Source organism: Neofelis nebulosa, chromosome 6 (genome assembly GCF_028018385.1).
Source record: "Neofelis nebulosa isolate mNeoNeb1 chromosome 6, mNeoNeb1.pri, whole genome shotgun sequence".
Taxonomy (NCBI): Eukaryota; Metazoa; Chordata; class Mammalia; order Carnivora; family Felidae; genus Neofelis; species Neofelis nebulosa.
Genome location: NC_080787.1, coordinates 124,047,026 through 124,067,964, shown reverse-complemented (window position 1 = coordinate 124,067,964; position 20,939 = coordinate 124,047,026). Strand labels below are relative to the sequence as shown.

The 20,939-nt window shown below is 39.3% G+C and overlaps 1 protein-coding gene across 15 annotated transcripts in view; it reads right to left on the bottom strand.

The window, feature by feature from the left end:
- EYA4 (EYA transcriptional coactivator and phosphatase 4) overlaps positions 1-20,939 on the bottom strand; it is a 318,259-nt gene that overhangs the window by 227,900 nt on the left and 69,420 nt on the right. Inside the window, exon 1 of one of the 15 annotated variants that reach the window (XM_058735331.1) lies at positions 5,828-6,033. The exons of the other annotated variants lie outside the window; for them this stretch is intronic. The gene's annotated coding sequence lies outside the window, so the exon portion shown is untranslated. Of the gene's footprint in view, positions 1-5,827; positions 6,034-20,939 lie in introns of those variants that run through there. 15 annotated transcript variants of the gene reach the window in all.

Here is a 20,939-nt window from a genome sequence, read left to right as displayed (position 1 = left end):
CCCATCTTTAAAAGGGAATGTAAATAACCTAAATTCTAACTGCAATTTTTGCAAGGATAAAAACTGAATGTACAGACATATATTTAATATGTATGAAAAATTATGTATCACATATAAATCACTGTGCTTTATAATTAGTAAATAATAAGCAATTAAGTATCACTAAGCAATAGATATCACTATTATTTTTTTTAACTTTTGGAGACATATTTTTAAAAATTTTTTAATGTTTGGGGCGCCTGGGTGGCTCAGTCGGTTAAGCGTCCGACTTCGCTCAGGTCATGATCTCACAGTCCGTGGGTTCGAGCCCCGCGTCGGGCTCTGGGCTGACAGCTCAGAGCCTGGAGCCTGCTTCGGATTCTGTGTCTCCCTCTTTCTCTGACCCTCCCCTATTCATGCTCTCTCTCTCTCTCTCTGTCTCAAAAATAAATAAATGTTAAAAAAAAATTAAAAATTTTTAAATGTTTATTTACTTTTCTGAGAGAGAGAGATACAGAGTGTGACTGGGCAAGGGGCAGAGAAAGGGGGACACAGAATCCAAAGCAGGCTCCAGGCTCTGTGCTGTCAGCACAGATCCCGACATGGGGCTCGAACTCACGAACTGCAAGATCATGACCTGAAATGAAGTTGGACTCTCAACGTACTGAGGCACCCAGGCATCCCAGAGACATCTTCTTACTGTACCTCTCTCTGTAACAATCAAACCAAATCTCAATGCAAAGCCCTAGAATACTGCATGAGAAAGCTAGTTGCCCTGGTGAGGCTAAATGAAGCTATTTGAATACAGCATCAAAGCTGGTTTTGTCTAAGTGAGTTCAGAGTCCCAGTATTAATCAGTGATTCCATATATTACCACTCTAGGGGAGCATCTGTATATATAATCAGATGAGATTCTATAGAATCGTCTATAAACATTCTATATATAATCTTTCATAAACATGAAGAGCTGATCATATAAAGAACTCTTTAGAAATTCAGATGTCATGTGACACATTGATTTTGTATAACTTGGAAAAAAAACTATATTGATCACAAACAAGTTTGTGTTTGTGTTTTCCATACAGAGCATATCACAACTTAAAATACTAACTCTAACTTCATAAGGAAACCAACAAGTAGATTAATAGACCAAAAACTTAATAGACACCTTACCAAAGAAGCAATACAGATGTCAAATAAGGATAGATCATCAGGGAAATGGAAGTTAAAACAATGAGATGCCACCGCACACCTATCAGAATGGCCAGAAACTGGAACGCTTACAACACCAAGTGCTGGTGAGGCTGTGAAACAACAGGGACTTCCTCGGGCACTGTGAGTGAGAAGGCAAAATGGTAACAGCCATCTTGGAAGACAGTATGGCGTCTTTTACAAAACTAAACATATTCTTTTTTTTTTTTTTTTTTTTTTTTTAATTTTTAAATTTTTTTTTTTCAACTTTTTTTTTTTTTTTTTTTATTTTTGGGACAGAGAGAGACAGAGCATGAACGGGGTAGGGGCAGAGAGAGAGGGAGACACACAGAATTGGAAACAGGCTCCAGGCTCCCAGCCATCAGCCCAGAGCCCGACGTGGGGCTCGAACTCACGGACTGCGAGATCATGACCTGGCTGAAGTCGGATGCTTAACCGACTGCGCCACCCAGGCGCCCCAAAACTAAACATATTCTTACCACTCATTCCAGCAGTCGTGCCCCTTGGCATTTTCCCAAAGGAGGTGAAAATTTATGTTCACACAAAAACCTACATTTAGATGTTTACAGCCGCTTGTTCATAATCACCAAAATTTGGAGGCAACCAAGATGCCCTTCAATATGTGAATGGATAAGTATACTGTGGTACAACCAAACAATGAAATACAATTCAGGGCCAAAAAGAAATGAGCTGTCAAGCCATGAAAACACATGCAGGAACCTTAAATGCACTTACTAAGTGAAAGAAGCCAATCTGTAAAGGCTGTACACTATGTGATTCCAATCATATGACATTCTGGAAAATACAAAATTATGGCAATAGTAAAAAGATCAGTGGTTGCCAGGGGTTGGGAGCAGGGGGTGGGGCACAGAGAACTTCTAGGGCAGTGAAAATACTCTGTATGATGTTATAAAGGATACATGTCATTATACATTTAGTCCAAAACCACAGAATGCACAACACCAACAGCAAACCCTAATCACCCAAAACTATGGACTTTGGGTAATTATGATGTGCCAATGTGGGTTCATCAATTGTAATAAATGTACCATCTCGTGAGGGGTGCTGATGACGCGGGAGGCTATGCACATGCCAGGGTAGGAGGTATGTGGAAAATCTCTGCACCCTCCCCTCAGTTTTGCTGTGAACCTGAAACTACTCAAAAAATAAGTCTCAATAAAACAGAAAAGTTAAAATATTAACTTTGAAACCATTAAAACCTTTAAATGTATTTAGAATAATACTTACTGTCTTGCAGGGGGTGATAAATGTTTACCCATACTGTTTCAGAGTCTAGCTATATTACAGGAGAGCAGGAAACACACACACACACACACACACACACACACACACACACACACACACACAAACTACTCTGGATATTCAAATGAGTGAGAAAGTTAAGAAATGTGTAACCAATGCAATGTGGAGTAGTCCTTTTTAAATGGTAATATTGACCTCTTTCTTAATATTAGGGAGTTTATTTCAATGTTAAATGACAATATAAAATGCAAGTGACCGAGAATATCCTTCTTCTTATTCTCTAGTGGATTAAGCGAGTCCCACATTGTTAATTTGAGTACATGCAAATCACCTGCAAGGATTAGCTTGTGAATAGTCTGCCGGTGAATATTCTACAGGGAAAAAAGACCTTTCTAGTTGAGATGATGATGATGACAAGGATGATCCCTACAAAAATACAGAACAGTTGTGTTGATATAAAAGTTTAGGGTTTAGAAAGCACAGGCTCACTCTGCCCCCTTCCCATCCCCCGGGGCAGGCAAGGATGAAAGTTAAGGTGAGGAAAGAGGTTCCAGGGAGTGAAGTTGCTACAGGCAAAGTGACAGGTAACTAGAACATTGAGATGGGAGCTGGAAACCATTTTTCTGCCCCTAAGTCAGCATCCTTCCTAAAACGCTGTGTTGCCTTTTCTTGGTCTTTTGTGAATTATAACCATAGTATTCCATCATCAAGTATTTTCTGAGAGATTCTTGATAACAGAAAATGTACCTCTTTCCCAAGTATTTTACATATAAAACTGGAAAACAGTTTATGAAATGCAACATATATATGTATATTATATATACTTACTAAGACAATATGCACATTTGTGTATGGACTGTGAAGAGAAAAAAAATAGCGCTACAGGTGATATGGCCTCACAAAAAATAACTGTATTCCACTTTGGGGTAAATATTTTTAAAATAAACAAAAACCCTGATATTTTTTAATGGATTTTTGGATTAAAAAAATAGTAGCATAGTTCTCTGGTCACAGGTTGCAAGGTGAGGCCATGACAAAGAGGGAACTGAATTTCTGCAAAACAAAGTGAGAGAACTTGATACTGAGGACATAGAGAAATTCAGAATACCGAGAGAAGATGTGGAGATGCAAAAGAGGTAAGAGAGAGGCCTTGAGACTCTAGAGCAAGACAGAGACCTCCAGGGATAGGTGACCAGTGACCCATGATGACCAAGGAATTTCTATAAACTATGCTGTGTGAAAGTCCCAAGTTCTTTCTTATACTTATTTCACTGTACTCACTCTAAAACCTCCTCCAGAAGCTCGTAACTAACTGCCGTATGTTCATGGAATAGGGCAGCAGTAACTCAAAAAGGCTGTGGGCAGTGTGAGACAAAGCAGTGTGGGGAGAGGACAGTGCCCTCCTGGTCTATGAGCCAAAGAAGAGCAGAGAAGCAGGCAGTCGTGTGGACTGACTCATGAGAACAGCAGCTCCTACCTGCTGATCTTGGAAAGCTGGAAGATGTAGGAGAACAGAAGGTACAGAGGCTATAAACATCCGGGGTACCACACTGTTGTCTCATCCACCCTATTCTGGCTCACTGGCCTGGAAATATGTTTCTCGGACTCGAAGATCTGTAAGAATATGACCTGCAGAGTCTGACTTGAGAAATAGTAAGTAATTAGGTTAACCAGATAAATGTTGACACTTGTGTGATCAGTTGGTGACAATAAAATATAATTTAAAATGCAAACCACAGTACTAAAATCTCATAAGAGGTACTTGTTTATAAGGTCATGGGTCATTTACACGACCCAAAAATGTGCATAGGACTTGTTTGCTCACATATATAATACTTTAGTAGTTTTATAAAGCACTTGAGCCCCACTTCCTCAAGAAATATATCGACAGACCCCTGGGTATACAGATCCCAACATGAGAAACACCAGTCTGTATCACTTCTCCATCATAATGGACATATGGTTTAATTCTATTTCATAAGCATTTTGTTTTTCAATGCAACCATGACCCCCAACTCACATACACTTTTATTTCTTCTAACCTGGTTTCTAACCTAACCACTTAGGTATAATCACTTTCTTACTTATTTCCAGTAATCTCTACGTATGCAAGTTGAGGAAGCACTTGTGAAAGTCCTTCTATAAATTCTGTGTAAGGCACTGTCCTACAGGCTGCGGTAGATAAAATGAAGAGTAAAACACAGTACTGCCTTGAAGAAATTTACAATCTGGGTGTGGAGGCCTAAGATAAACACATTAACACATAGCCCGCAATATAACTCAATATGGTGTTCTACAACCTGCACTTGTTTTTACATCACTCTGCATTTTTAGGATCTATTTTATAAGTGACTCATATTTCATTAGGGTTTAGATTAGGGTTTAAGAAACACGCTCAAAAGTCAGAGGATTAAATACAGCACCTCTTTCTGGACCATGAGTTTCATACATATTGAGGGTTAGGGGAAGTGCAGTGCTCAAGGGAGTATTTAACTGTTAAGTTTTTTTTTTTAATTTACTTTGTATTTTAACATATAAAGATATATTACAGAGGAGAATGCAAAATGTGCATGATTTTTTCAGAATCAATAAAAAAGTAAAACTATGCACAGATAATATGACCGTCTACACAGAAAACCAAATACATTCGAACTAATAATTACTCGGCAAGGTTACATAATGAAAGATGAATATACAAATATCAACTTATTCCCATATATAAGGGATGAACAGTCAGAAAAGGGAAATGAAAAACTTTCACAGTAGCACCAAAAATATGAAAGACTAAGGCATGAATCTGACTAGCTGTGCAGGACCTGTATCCTGAAAGCTCTAAGACACTGTTGAGAGCAGTTAAGAAGACATATATGTGGGTCAGAAGATTCAACATTCACTGTTAAGATGTCAATTGTCCTCAACTGATATATAGATTCAATGTAACGTCAATAAAAAGTTCGTTTTTTTCTTCTTCTTTTTTTAATTAATAAACTACTAAGACCATGAAAATGCAGGACTTAGACTGGGAGAAAATACCTGTATATATTGGATAAACGATTTGCATCCAGAGTGTACACACACACATACACACACACACACACACACACACACACACACACACACACACAGAGTTTGCTATATATAAATCACTCCTCAGTAAAAACTTAAAAATTAAAACAAATAAGGCAATCTCTAGTTTCAGAAGGATTCTTATCTTACTTAAAAAATCAGTCTTGAGAAGCATGAGATTATGTGATCCTTCAGGTCAGGAACTAAAACTTCTGTATTTTCTTTCCTTTCCACCAGGGACTGAACCCACACACAAGGCTTAACAAATACAACCGGATAACTCAGTTCAGAAAAATAATTATCTCACAAGCAAGCAGTCTGGAAGGAGGATGTGTCAGGCTTGGCAGCTCAATGATTTCCTCAAGGATGTACGTTCTCTCTGTCCTTCTGCTTGGCCATCTTTAGCATTTTGGCTTTTCATTCTTAGGCTTATCACCTCATTGTCAGAGAATGGCTAACGCATCACATTCTCCTGCTACAGCCTCCAGAGCAGTAAGCAATGCAGGATGAGAAAGGAGTCCTCCTTCCTGTGGCTCTCTATTTAGATGAAACAAGATCTTTCCCAGAAGTCCCTTGGGTCACTTGCCCAATAGCAGACCAATCACTGTCAAAGAAGTCTAAAGTTACCATAAATCTGGCTTCAACCAATTAGACATCTAGGACAGTAAGTGGCCCCCAACAAAATCAGGATTCTGTTAACGAAACAGAAAAGAGGTAAATGACTAGTATGCAACTGAAAATGTCTTCTACAATTGTTGGCTAGTAATTTAAATAGAAATCCTGAATAGCCTTTTTATATTACTTAACTCTCTCTGCTTCATATTCTACCGAAGAAGAATGAACATGAATGTTTATTTATTCACAGTCTCCCTTGTCTCAAAACAAGCATTTCTGGGGGTTTATGATACAATATGCTTTAAATTAAGGGTACATCACCTAACCCAAACTGAAAGAAAAAGAGAGAGTGTGCATAGATGTTGGTAATTGCGAAGTGAGCCAGAATACTGCATTTAAAACCGACTGCTGCCACTGAGCACATAATGAGTTCTGAATCTCAACGGAAGAAAAAAGGAGAGGAAAGCATGCCTAATCAAACGGTTCTTGATGTGGACAATACAGAGTGAGAACTATCAACTTGCATTGCAATGCTTGGATCCTTTCTTAACACCATTTCAGTTTTTCCTAATGACATTTTCTAATGACTTTTCTTCTGAAACAATTAAAATTAGCTCGCATTCTCTGGGCAGTAGGGCACTAGGGCTGGGTTTGGTATAAGAAGCCGCAGACATATTTTATGGAGAATGAGATATCCTGGCTAACCGTTTTCTATTCGGAAATACTGGAGGTTGAATACGGCGGGGATTCATGTGGAGTCAAATCAGTCTGAAATTTTTAGTGAAAGTTTCTCCTGCACGACTTCGGGGAAAAAAAAAAATGATCAATAAAGGTTTCCTGCACTCAAAACTTCAACTAAGCTGTAGCTGAAAGCTCTAGGGCATGAAAAAGCAAGTATGCTGTGATTATGAAGAACACAGCCTGGGCCTCAAAAACCCAGCCTGAATCATCATTCTACCACCTACCAGCTATGGGATCCTGAGCACCTCTTTAAGGTCGCTTGTCCATAGTTTACTCTCATTACATCCATGAAACAAGAGAGTTGGACAATTTCGTCTCTTCAGTCTATTGAAGCTTTAACGAGCAAAAAAAAAAAAAAAAAAAAAAAAAAAATCTGCCAAAGGGGCAACATTTAGAAAAAGGGCAAAACTATTTAAATAAATATACTTAAACTCCTCAGGGCTTTTTACTCTACACCCAAGACATCAAAGGATGTTTTTTAAAAGAACGTTGTGAGGTCTAAAAAAATTTTAGCAACGCAAAAATTTTCCTTTTCTCTCAATTCGTCAATTTTTTACTTGTCCCAAAGACAGAGAAAACCAAGCGCTTGGAGTTCATTTCCCTCCCAATTCCTTGCATAAAGGGTTGGTACACTCAATCTAATAGAATCTAACAGCAAAGCAACTTCCAGCCTAAGATCCAACATTAACATTCAATCCATATTATGTAAGGAACACCGATATCCTGAAGTCCTTCAATTAATTCCTTTAAATTCCTCGGGCTTGACATTAAGGGCTCAAGAGTGAAAATAATGTACATACAATTCCAATGACAGTGCAATAAACAATTAAATAAACAAAAGGAAAAAAATCAATGGAGCCTTAAAATATTAAACCTATTAGACCAGAAACGCTCAGTATAAGGTTTAATGCATCAAAGATTAGCGAATTCATTCAACATTCTAAAATAATTATGCATAACCTGAAATTATCATTAATGATTCCTGACTTACTTCTGCATAGTAACTCAGGCACAATAGAACGGGTCTGAATCGCCCACAGAGTAAACAAACACCCTTACCGTAAGTACCATACAAATCTTCAGCAGACAAGTACTTCAGAAAGACCTCGAACCACCCATAACAAGTTACTTAAACATTAAACACCTCTTCTGAGTTTTCACAAAGGGATTCAAATCACAACTTATTTTCTTCGGATAATATGCAAGTTCTTTAATTTTGAATGACTTTCAAAATCTAAGATATTAAACAAACAAACAAAATGAGGGGAGAAAAAACATCAGTCTAGCTGGGATCCCAGCCAATGAAAACTTTATTTCATGGAAAAGAAACGAGAAGTCCACAATCTCCCAGTGAGGATGGAAACCATCACCCCAAACATGGATCAGTGTGGATCTTATTATGCAAAATGGAGTACTGAAGAAAAGGGGGAGCAATCAGTCTTGGGGCGACGGGAAGAGTCTCACGGAAGATACACAGGCACTGCCACACAGAGTTAGTAGCACCCTGACATTATTTGTCTCTTTCTCTTATGCAAACGCTCTCAAAACGCAAGTTGTAAAAGCCTTTTGCTTTCTTTCTTTACATTTTTTATTTACTTTATGGACTTTCTGGCTTACTTTCCTTAATATTGATATTTGAATCACTGTTTCAACCTGTGACATTCAGTCTATCGTTCCCGTTACAGAATATCGTAACTAAACCACGGCTCCACAGTGTCAAGCAACATACAAAAACATATAATGATACAATGTCTATCAACGTGTCAAAGTTACCCATTTGAAAACCACTGATTATATAAAATGGTAGTCATCAAATACCTAGGCTTTACGAGATTTGTGAAATGAGAAAATTTTGACGCAGGTGCTGTTCAGACAAGATTTAGCTACAATAAGAGCACACAACTATAAAGTATGAAGACATCCTTAGCAATATGAAAAACAACCATAATATATTTTTCAATCTTTGTCGAATGAAGATTTTAACTTCCTATGCACCACTTAAATCTATGGTTCAATTCCGGGTCAGAATGAAGTAACCCAAATATGCACTCTGTTATATAAAAGGCCAAGAGGATGTAATTACATCTCTCTCTAATAAGGTCCTTTGAAATCCTATACTAAAGTAACTTCGCGGCCAAATTATTTTTCTTCTGTTAATGCTGATTGAGCAGTAAATAATAACCACGAGAAAAACAAACACGTAAAATAAAGGGTTTCACGCCTTTGCTTGAGCTTTCTTAAATGACCCCGATCTACCAACTTTAACACAAGCTCAAAGAAAGGCGACTGTTTCCTCAACTGAATTGTCGCAGTTATCAGGGGGGTAGACTTTAATTCCGATGCGTTAAAAGCCGTATGCAAAAGTATTCAAATGTGAGTGTGGAGGTTGAGACAAATCAGAAGTTGTCATTTCGAAACACAGGGTTGTTGGAATGGCCTTAGCTTGATAAGGTACTTGAGCTTCTGAGCCTCCATTTTTGCATCTATAAAAATAAAGGCTCTGGAAGGGGTAACCTCTAAAGGTCGCACCACCTGTAGAACAGGCCCTCTGGTAATGGCAATGTGAAAAGACGAAAAAGTGGGTATGACATTTAATGCGAAAGAAATGTGAGTATGTTTTTGAATCCTCCTACAGGTCCTGGCGTAGAAAAGCCAGCAGAGACTCCAAATCAACCTAAGCCATTTTTTTTTTAATTGAAGAATAATTAGCATACAATATTATATTCATTTCAGGTATACAACACAGTGATTTGACATTTATACACATCAGGAGATAGTCACGACAATAAATCTAGCTGCCATCTGTCACCATACAAGGTTGTTATAAGCCCCTTTTTAAATCAGTAGATTGAAAAATAAATACTGTCTATTTTATCACCTTCAGTCTACCCCTTCATATTATTTCTTGTGTGACAGATCTGTGAATTAAAGAAAATGTTAGTAGAAAAAAATGGGGGTGCCTGGGTGGCTCCGTCAGTCAAGCATCTGACTCTTGATTTTGGCTTAGGTCAAGATCCCAGGGTCGTGGGATCAAGCCCCACATCATCGGGCTTTGTGCTGACAGCGTGGAGCCTGCTTGGGATATTCATTCTCTCTCTCTCTCTCTCTCTCTCTCTCTCTCTCTCTGTGTGTCCCTAAATAAATAAATAAATTTATTTGTTTAAAAAAAAAAAAGAAAGAAATGGACACAGATCAAATTTTGTTCTTCTTACATATGAAAACTTAAAATTTCAAAATTTTGTTGCTGCTGCTGTAGGCATGAGTCAGGGTGGACAACTAAAAAGCACAGGGCATTTTCTCGGCAGACACACCTCACGGTTAATATTGTGGCCTCAGAAGCCAGACTGCCCACTTGTAAACCGGCTCCCCGACCTGCTGGCTGAGTCACCCCTTCCCTATAAACTGGCAGATAACAATAGCTCCACTTCATCAAGCCATGAGAATTAACTGAATTAATATACATAAAGCACTTAGAAAGCCCAAGCAAGGGCAACATAAGTGTTAGCAATGAGGCTCTGGGGTTCACGATGAAGTGATAATCCACCGGCCACGTGCATCATCTATAGCGCATTGGGCAAAATAATGAAAGGCAAGCAAAGTAAGCAGGCAGTGTTTGTCTCCTCTTTTTAAACTCTGGTTTGTTGTTTTTGCCAACCTTCCATCCTGCCATCCTGGTTCCTGCCAAGGGAGTTAATGTGAACTTAACATATTTACTCTTATAGGGGTATTTACATTCTAAAAGAGTCTGGACAGAGAAATCAATCCTCAAGCCAAGAAGCTACGAGACGACAGAATTTCATGTACTTGAGACGAGTATTTTTCAGTCTGACTCTACCGTCAAATTTGACACAATCACATCTAAGTAAATAGGCTCTTCTTTTTGTCAGACATACTGATACCCAAAGAAAACACGGCAAGCAGTTTCTTCCAAAGATGACAGGCTCAACCACAAAAGTGTTTATTTTCTCTTGTGTCTTTTTAATGGTTTCAATGTAAAAAAAATAAACATATAAACGTTCAATGCGAACACACCGTCTTAAGTCCTATTCAATGAGACCTACTCTGCTAAAGGAACACTGAAAATATCTCTCAATCATCCACATGTTGAGTTCTAGGAGATCACCTACCAGTTTTTAAGGTAATAGTTGCTACTAATCTTCTTTATACCACTTAAGTATTTAATCCTACCATGCTCCCATCCACTTCCTGATCTTGTGTGAACAAATGTACTTCCCTCCTATGTTACTAAAAAAATGAATGCCATCAAAGAGGAGCACCTTAGAATATTTAAAACTACGGACATTCCCTAGCATTTTCAGGGGCAGAGGGTGCTATCCTTCCCTCATCCCAACACTGTCTTCCTCTTCTGGCCTCCACTGAGCCCCATTATCCCTTCTGCACCAACTTGAGCCCACTGTGTCCTACTCTCCTGTCATCAACCATACACAAGCCTCCTCTTGTTTGAAAAAGGTGCTCCCTTCAATTACTGTTCTGTTTCTCTTTAAACACACAAGCTCCCTCTTACTTTCCCTTCTCTGTGCTGAGCCTCTGAGATGTCTCTTCTTCCCACAACTCAAATGAGGCTGTATTCCAAAGGGCCACCAATGACCTCCTAATCACCCGAGACAGCCTTTTTCTCAGTCACCATTCTGCTTGACCATTTGAAACGTCAGACAGTGATGGCCCAATTCCTCCTGAAAGCTGTCTTGGTCCGTAGCTCTGAAGACGGTTATTACCCCAATCTTCCTTCTGCTTCCCTGTCTCTTTTGACCCATTTTCCTCCTTCCACTTTGCAAACGTGGTATTCTCCCAGGTTTATCCTCATGCTTTTGCCCTTTTTCCAGACATCGTTTCTCCTTATAACAGCACCCCAAGGAAAATACTGTTCCGCTCTACAGGGCCAGCCTGGACATCTCCTCCGTGGCACAACAGAGCTTCACCAGTTGCTATTTGACATGTTGTCTACAGTTCTAAATTCAAACACATCTTTCGCTTTCCTTACGTCACTGACACCTGCTCCTCGACCGTCTTACTCGTACCTCCTAAACTTGAAGTTCCAGGATAATCTTTGCTCTTTTCTTCTCCACATCTACCACTCACCCTTCCTCTTAGTATCTCTGTTTGGCTGGTTACCAAGCTCAGCAAAGCTTTCTTCTCAAGTTCTTTTCCTTAATTCTTTCCTTGATTTCTTTCCAGTGACACATCACGAGTTTGCACTGGGAGCTGGCCAAGTATGGCCTGCCACATGTTTATGTAAATAAAGCTTTATTAGAACACAGCCATGACCATTCGTGTATGCATCGTTTACGGCTACCCCCATACTCGACCAGCAGAGGTAAGTAGTTGTACAGACACTGGATGGCCAGAAGTCCCCAAATTATTTCCTGTCCTGCCTTTTACAAAAAAAGCTTGCCTCCCTGTTTAGGCCCTTTTCAGCTCACCCACAAACTGCTTCCAGATCCCGCAAGCCATCTTCCATGCCCAGTTTCACACCTTTGCTGACCTTCCCACCATCTGGTTGATTTTCCCAAAACATCATTTAAAAAATACTAGTCTATTGCTCAAAAATTATGTCGCTTTCCATTATGTCCAAGATAAAAGTCCCAAAAGACAGGGTAGTATCGTCCACGTCTCTACACCGCATGTAGTGACAAGCATCACGCTGGACATCAGGCAACATGTGAATCTCTAAGCTTGACCTCAGAGATCTTTTTTCAGTCTGCTCTCAGGATTTCTCAGCTAGATCTCCCACCGCTCTCCACCTCCGTCCCCACAAAGTTGCCGATTCAGACATTCCAATGCATCCACTGTTTTGGGAAAGACCTTATTGTCTTATACTTTGCACTTCCGAATCTTCATTCCTGCAATTTGCCAGGCCAGGATAGGTCTTCTCGTGTCTGTACGATTATATTGTCCTTTAAGACCCAGTTAACGCGTGACTTAGCCTATGGATAATTCCTCTTTTCACCTTTCTTAACCAGACTTGCCCTGATGATAGCATAGTACTTATTATTTTCCACTGTTAACTTGGCAAACTTGGCAATGTTATGTTGCTTTCTTGCCTAAATTCTATAGGACCATGTGTTTGCCTTTTTGTCCCAGTTCCCTCTAATTTAGTAAAGCATACTACTGTGAATGTTCAGATAAACTTTCTCCAGTATTCTGCAGGGAACCAATACATAAGCAAGTGACTCACTGAAAGGAGACATAACAAAGATCAGCGGTTTTCGCCTCCACTCAGAAGACATTTATCCACATCGATGGCCATTTTTGATTGTCACTGAAGAGAGAAAGTACGGGAGGGAAGTGGGTGCTACTGACATCTAGTGGGCAGATACCAGAAATGCTTCTACACATCATACACTGCACAAGGCAGTCCTCAACCACCGCCCCCCCCACCCCCCCAGTGCAAAGAACCATCTGGCCCAAATTGTCAATAATTCTGGAACTGAGAAACCCCGAGGTAGGTCAATTCTTTGCTAATTTTAGAATGTCTAGAAACCTCGTATCTACAGACACAGCAATGAGAAAATAATAATTATTTGTTGACTGATTTCTAGACATTTATGGCTTCGTTATGTGGATAGAAAATGCAAAGAGGTGAATGATGTCTCAGTATCGATTCAGCTGTATGCTGGCTCTTTCTTCCTTGAGAGAGGGGAACCCAGTACCTAGTAATACAGATATGATATGTGATTGTTGGAAAGTTTGGAAGCAAGCACATCAAAAGAAACGTCACTGGCTGTAGCAACGTACAGGTGTGGCATAACACAGGGTTTATAGGTATTATAACAGAGGGATCAAACAACCACCTTACGTAAACTGTCGTCTCCTTAACCTCTAGATATGGGCGCCCCAGAACTCAGTCCTTTTCATTGTCTCCATCTAGACTTACTCTCTTCGTGATATCAACCAATACTTCTTTAAATGTCACACATCTCCTGAAGCCTTCCCAATTTATATTTCAAGTCCAATCTTCACTCCCGGGTTCCAAATGGTTGCATCGAACTGACTTCCTAACATTTCCACTCATATGTCTAATACCGGGTAAAACTTAATATGTCTCTATGAACTCAGTTGCTTAATACTCTCCCAGAAATCTGTTCTCCGTACAGTCTCAGCGATGCAACATCCTTCAATCTTAGGGTTCTGCCATCTTTACCTGAAGCCTCCCCTCCATTCTTCATGCTAGCAGAACATACAGACCAAAGAATCACACAGCAGCGTCTCACTGTCTCAACCTGGAAATGATACTTCCCTTTGCATTTCATTCACCAAAACAAGCCATATGGTCCTATCTACATGTAAGGAGGTTAGAAAGTATAGTTCCCAATGCACCAGAAAAGAGGAGTATGAAACCAGATTGGGGAAGACACAGCAATGTCTCCATTATCACATTTAAAACTGAACTCTTAGTCTCCACTCTCCACCTGTTCCTTCTACGTCCACCCATCTCAGCAAATGCCAAAGCCGTCCTTCCCATTGCTCAGGACACAAACCTTGAAATCATCTTTGACTCCTTTCTCTCACAACCCCTATCCAACCCATCAGCGAGTCCTCTGACTCCACCTTCAAGACATATCCTGAATCCAAATGTTTCACACCACCTTCCCACTGCTGTCTTGTCCATTTCACATCTGGACACTAACAACAACCCAACTGCTACCCTTGCCATCGTTCTGTCATTCTCAGTACAGCAGACGAGGTGATCTTTTAAAAGCTTAAATCACGTCATGTCGTCCCTAAGCTCCAAACTTTCCAATTGCTTCACACAACACTTAGGTTAAAGCTCAAGTTCTTAAAATGGCCTAACCCCCCTACAAAATCTGTACTCTCCACCTCACAATTCCATCCTGATTACCTCTTTATGTCCACCTTGTATTCTCCACCAGTGCCATCAACACCGGCCTCCTTTCTATCCCTCAAACACACCAGGCATGCGGCCACCTCACGGTTTTCACAGTAGCTGTTTCCTCCACTAAACTCACTTTCCCCAGATGCCCTAAGGCTTGCTCCTTCACCTCCTTCAAATCTTTGTGGAAATGCTATTTCCTCGGTAAGATTCTCCGACTTCCCTCCCAAAACTGCAACCGTCCCTACCCACCTACCTTGCCCCCAGAACTTCCTCTCCCCCCACCTATTTTATTTGGTTTTCCTCCTTGCATTTATTATTATCCAATATACTTTAGTTGTTTACTCTTTGTCTACCCCAACTAGAATACAAACTCCATGGGAATCGTAGTATTTGCCCATTTTGTCCGCCATGGTTTTTTTTTTTTTTTTTTAATTTTTAATTTTATTTTTGAGAGACAGAGAGAGACAGAGCACAAGTGGGGGAGGGGCAGAGAGAGAGGGAGACACAGAATCCAAAGCAGGCTCCAAGCTCTGAGCTGTCAGCACAGAGCTTTGTAAAGTGGGGCTCGAGCCCACAAACCGTGAGATCAAGACCTGAGCCGAAGTTGAATGCTTAACTGACTGAGCCACCCAGGCACCCCACCCACCGTGGGTTTCTAATATCTAAAACCACGTTTCAAATACAGTTTTTCACAAATATTCACGGAATAAATTAGTTGCCACTGTCCAAAGCTCATTTTAAAATAACTTTAGAACTCAACGTAACATCTTACAATCTTATATTAAACTAAATCTTGTATTAAACTTATACCGGGGGGATGACAGGAACGGTATTATATTTACCTTTTAATCCTTACTTTAGCAAAGTTCCTGACAGACAATTAGGAATCTGTAAATATTTCTTTAATTGAGTTTGTTGGATTATCATTCAATTTTCATACATACTGCTATCTTATGACTGTCTGCTCAAAATATTTAGTAAAGAAGGTTGTGCAGTGGATTAGTAACCATGGTAGAATAACTTCTATTTCTCACCAAGACCCCAGATATCTAAAATGTTTGCTTTTCACTTTAATAAGTTGAGATCAAGTTGAGTTTTAATGCATGTTCCAAGACATCAAATGTATCAAAGGGTCTGAAAACCATTTAAATTGATCAAAGCAGGTAAGATAATACACTTAGCAGCATGGTTTCTGGAAGAAGACGGCACGAGCTCACATTCCACTAGCACAGAGGTCTAGCTGTCATGGCCTTGAATGAGATCTCTAAGTTCAGCTTCAGTATCTTCTTCTTTAGAAGAAGAGTCATGACAGAGCCTGACATTGAGGGCAGTTTAATGAGATGAGTCACATAAAGCACTATCAATGGACGCAAGCTCTTTTCATCAGCCAACATTGCCCATTCGCTGTATACCTTACAGCAAATGTGACATGACGTTCATTTTCCCATTTCTCAGAATTACTAAGGCCTGAAAGAAACAGATAACATTTCTATCACAAACAAGTGATTTTCATTCTAATTCATGAGACAGAATTATTGGACAATCTATACACCGTATGTAAGTTGCAAGTTCAGAGAAGAGACTTTAGGTACCTAAAGATGTCATAGCTCTTATCTGCATCTACAGTACCCAAACCCAGTGCTCAAAGCTGCTGACAACTATTCGGCCCAGGATCAGCAGGTGTGAGGCTCCACACCATTCCTCCTCCTAACTAAGTCCATGGCAGACTGCACTAAGTTGATAATGTTTCTCTTTCATTGAGCCAGGAGGTACCTTTAGGTTCTTTCTCAATGGTGACTACTAACCAACTGATCACAGGTAACAGAAGAAAAGCCTAATATTTCCTCTCCAGATCACATGGCAAATGATATGCAATCACAATCCATACTCTGTATGATATGGGGCTCTCCCTCTATAGACAAGTGTATTCTCAAATTTGTGGGAAGGTTTTAATAAAATTAAATTATAATCTTAGAAGGTTTTATAGATAATTCATGGAATCTTCTTTTGAATCCTTATCAACTCATGTGAAGATACAGAATTCAAAGTTAGAAAATTGTTCAAAATGAAACAGTAAGCCTTAGCAACTAATACAAATTAAAAATCAAATTTACTGGGGCGCCTGGGCGGCTCAGTCTGTTAAGCCTCAACTCTTCACTTTTGGCTTGTGTCATGATCCCAAGGTCATGAGGTTGAGCCCTACATAAGGGCTCGGGCAAGAGCATGGAGCCTGCTTGGGATTCTCTCTCTCTCTCTCTCTCTCTCTCTCTCTCTCTCTCTCTCTCTCTTACTCTCATTCTCTGTCTCTGCCCCTCCACTGCTCATTTCTCTCTCTCTCAAAATAAATAAATCAACTTTTTAAAAAATCAAATTTACTGTATCCACTTTTCAGGTACTCTATTATATAATTGCAAAGTAAAGATATAATTGGCAATTGGGAGTTACAACACTTTTGAAAGGAATTCAACTTTAAGCACAAGTCCGTTGAACTCTCAAATATATGGTCCAGTTGGTTGGTGGAAAAAAATACATGTTATGAACATGATTCCTTTGCCTAGTTTAAAGGCCAAGTTCTTGCTAATGGGTTTGCAGCCTCAGAAATAATTTGATTTTGGTTATATCAGAATAAAATACATTGCATGCAAGTTGCTGAAATTGATTTAGAGCACCTAAGAAAAAAGCAATCAAATGATGGGATTCCAGGATTTTGACAATGCCAGGTTATCAAAAACGAAAAAATGATTTAAACTGAAATTAACACAAGTAAGTATTTTACAGCATGGAGCTAAAACACTGACAGAAATTGGTGACACTGAAGCTCTACATCTAAAGGGTAATTTGGATGATCTATTCAATTCCATGTAACAACTAGAAACCTGTCCAAAAGACTCCTAAAACAGCACAGGTTTTAAAACTGGGCTAGTGGCTATAATCAAAATGATCCAGAGAATCTCTAAGAACTAAGAGCTGAGGAATAATCCAAAGGGAGATTATTTGGTATTCTAAGGGAGAAACACTGGCACAGAAAAGAGATTAATTTATTTAACTATAGAATTTTAATTCACACTATTAACAGGTTTGATGCAAAAAAATAAATACTATTACTAGCTACAAATATATATAAACTTCTAAAAATATTGCTGCAACGTATGTTTATAATATGGATCCAAAGGACGTGAATTTAGACCTCACTAACCAATATATTTCATCAATAATAAAAGTTAAGTGATTCACTAACAGTGTTGACATATGTAGGAATATTCAGGCCTTTAATGTCTAATATTAGGGAATGCTACCCTATAGTAAACTGTTAACTTCCTCATTCTCCCTCAATTTACTTAGCAGCTACTAATGTTTTACGGCATAACAGACAGTACTTAAAATTCACAAGCAGTATTTTTTTTTCAAAACTCCTAGCTTGACGATGAATTTAGGCCATACTCCCTCTCACTTTGATGTGAATGACTCAGATGAGAAAAAAAAAAAATCTATGGGAATATTCACTACCAAAACAGGACTTCAAAATATCTCAAAATATAAGAGTACTATAGAAATTAGAAAAACAGTAAATACTGCTCAGCCTTTATTTGAATACAGGGAATATAACATATTCCACAATACCAAAGAAACTTCTGATAATTAGTATAGGTACCGTTACATATAATCTAGATTCATATTTCTTTCTGTTAATAAGAACAAAATTTAGTTTAAAACTTTAGTAAGCTATAACTGTATGTGAAACTGCTTCAAATAATTATGAAGTTCTAATATAGAATTTCAGACAAACATGAAAACTAAACCTTACTTTAACTGCTGACCTCTTAAAATTCCCTAGACCCTCTCAGCCACACTGCAAAATAAAATCCAGATATAATGCAAAAAAAAAAAATTATTTAAGAACCAAAAACTCTGTTTTGATTACATGCTGTTATAAGAGTATTATATGTTATGTGCAATTTTTTAAAAATGTAAGTGGAACATGAATTCGTGAGTCAGTAATCCGTTCTGAGAACAATATTTTGGTTTCTAAAATTCACCAGGCTACTCAGTAACATACCTTAGTAAGTAACAGTATATATAAGCTTTTGAAGAAAACATTCATTAAGTGTCAGCAAGAATTGTGCTAAGAAGTAAGGCTACAAGATGAACGAGATGCGCTCTTACGCTTAAGTAGTTTATAATCCAGTAGAAAGGTAAATAAACAGATAAGATTTCAGTTCTGTGGGGTAAGTCCTGGGATAGAGGTAAATGCCACTGGCAGCACATCGTAGAGGCCCCTGACCCAGCATGGCTGGTGGCCTGGGGAAGAAAGGCAATCTGAGAGGCTTGCTCAGAGGGAGGGAGACCCAGAGTGAGTGTTCCAGATTTACAAGCAACCCGGGTGGGTAGCAGAGGCACAGAAACCTCAGAGAACCTGCAAGATTCAGGGAACGGAGAGAAGTCAGAAGTCGTGCAGGAGAGATACGGGTGAGCAACTGAGCCTGTGTGCTTTACTGCACACTTGAAACTCTCTCCCGAGGGCAAGAAAGGGCCTGTGACGGGTACGAAGTGGAACAGAGACAGGACCCACTTTGTATTTTAGAAAGACCACTCTAGAAGCAACTTAGAGAAGAAAAAGACAGTCAAGAGATGAAATTGAGACCCCCAACTAGGAGCTGGAGCAGAGAAAACAGCTTTGAGGGGTTTTAAAAATTAAGAATAGACAGGAGTTTGGGGGCGCCTGGGTGGCTCAGTCGGGTAAGCGTCCGACTTCGGCTCAGGTCATGATCTTGCGGTTCCTAAGTTCGAGCCCCGCGTCGAGCTCTGTGCTGATGGCTCAGAGCCTGGAGCCTGCTTCGAATTCTGTGTCTCCCCCTCTCTCTGCCCCTCCCCCACTCATGCTCTGTCTGTCTCTCTCAAATATAGATAAGCAATAAAATATTTTTTTAAAAAAAATAGGAGTTTGAATGGGGATGAAGGAAAAAAGCATGACTACCTGCTTTTTGACTTAATCTACTCTGTAGCTGAGGGTGCCATCCACGGAGGCAATGGAAAGTACTGGAACAGAGGAGAAAGGGAGAAAACTGGGAGAAGGGAGTTTGTGAGTTTAGTTCATATGCTGAGTTTGTAAACTATGAACTTCCAGGCAGGGATATCTGCCAGAAGGTAACTAGATATGCAAGAACCATCCCATACCCTTTAAAGATCATCTGAATATGTCAGGTAATTGTAAGAACAGCTAAGGTTGACCAAGTTTCTACTCTAAGCAGGGCATATGCCAAACCTTTCATATAACTTCTTTCTTTTTTTTTTTTTTTTTACTTTTTTTTTTTTTAATTTTTGAGAAACAGAGTGAGACAAAGCGGGAGTGGGAGCGGGGAAGGGGGAGGGGCAGAGAGAGAAGACACAAAATCCCAAGCAGGCTCCAGGCTCTGAGCCATCAGCACAGAGCCTGATGCGGGGCTCGAACCCACAAACTGTGAGATCATGACCTGAGCCCAAGTCGGATGCTCAACTGACTGAGCCACCCAGGCGCCCCTCATATAACTTTTTATCATCCTCCCTACTCTACAGATGAGGAAGAGTTTAATTTCCTAATGGTTACAAAGTATTTAAGTGTCATGGATTTCTGATTTTAAGCTCAAGTCCCTACCCACTATGTGATGCTGTATCATGCAAAATCCATGACAGATTTTAAGACCAGATAAAGGTGGGTTCAATTCTAATCTCTGCTACTTACCAGTTGTGTGACCTTGATACTCTCCAAGCCTTAGTTTCCTTATCTGTAAAATGGTGACCATAACAATTACATGGGAAGAAGATGGTAAGGATCGGAGAGAGCATACAGAAAATGCTAGATTCAGTCTATATGTACAATAACTAGCACCCACTTGTTAGATCTATGCCCAAAGAAAGAAGTTTTCTATGATCCGAGCAAATTCCCTTTCATCTTATTATGAACTTTCTTTTAATTGTACCCTATTTGAACTTTATGTTAGTAAATATGAAGTATTATTTTTCAAAATATTTACAACCTTAATATACTCTGTAAAATTTAATGTCACTTAAAAATTTCACTCAAATAGAAATCATTTCAATGCAAAGGGGTTGAATCAGGTTTTGTTTGTTTGTTTTGTTTTGTTTGCCATTTTTATAGTGATGAATGTCAAAATAAGAAAACCCCAAAGCCATAAGGCATGTTGATGTTCTGGAAAGAGCTTTGGACTTG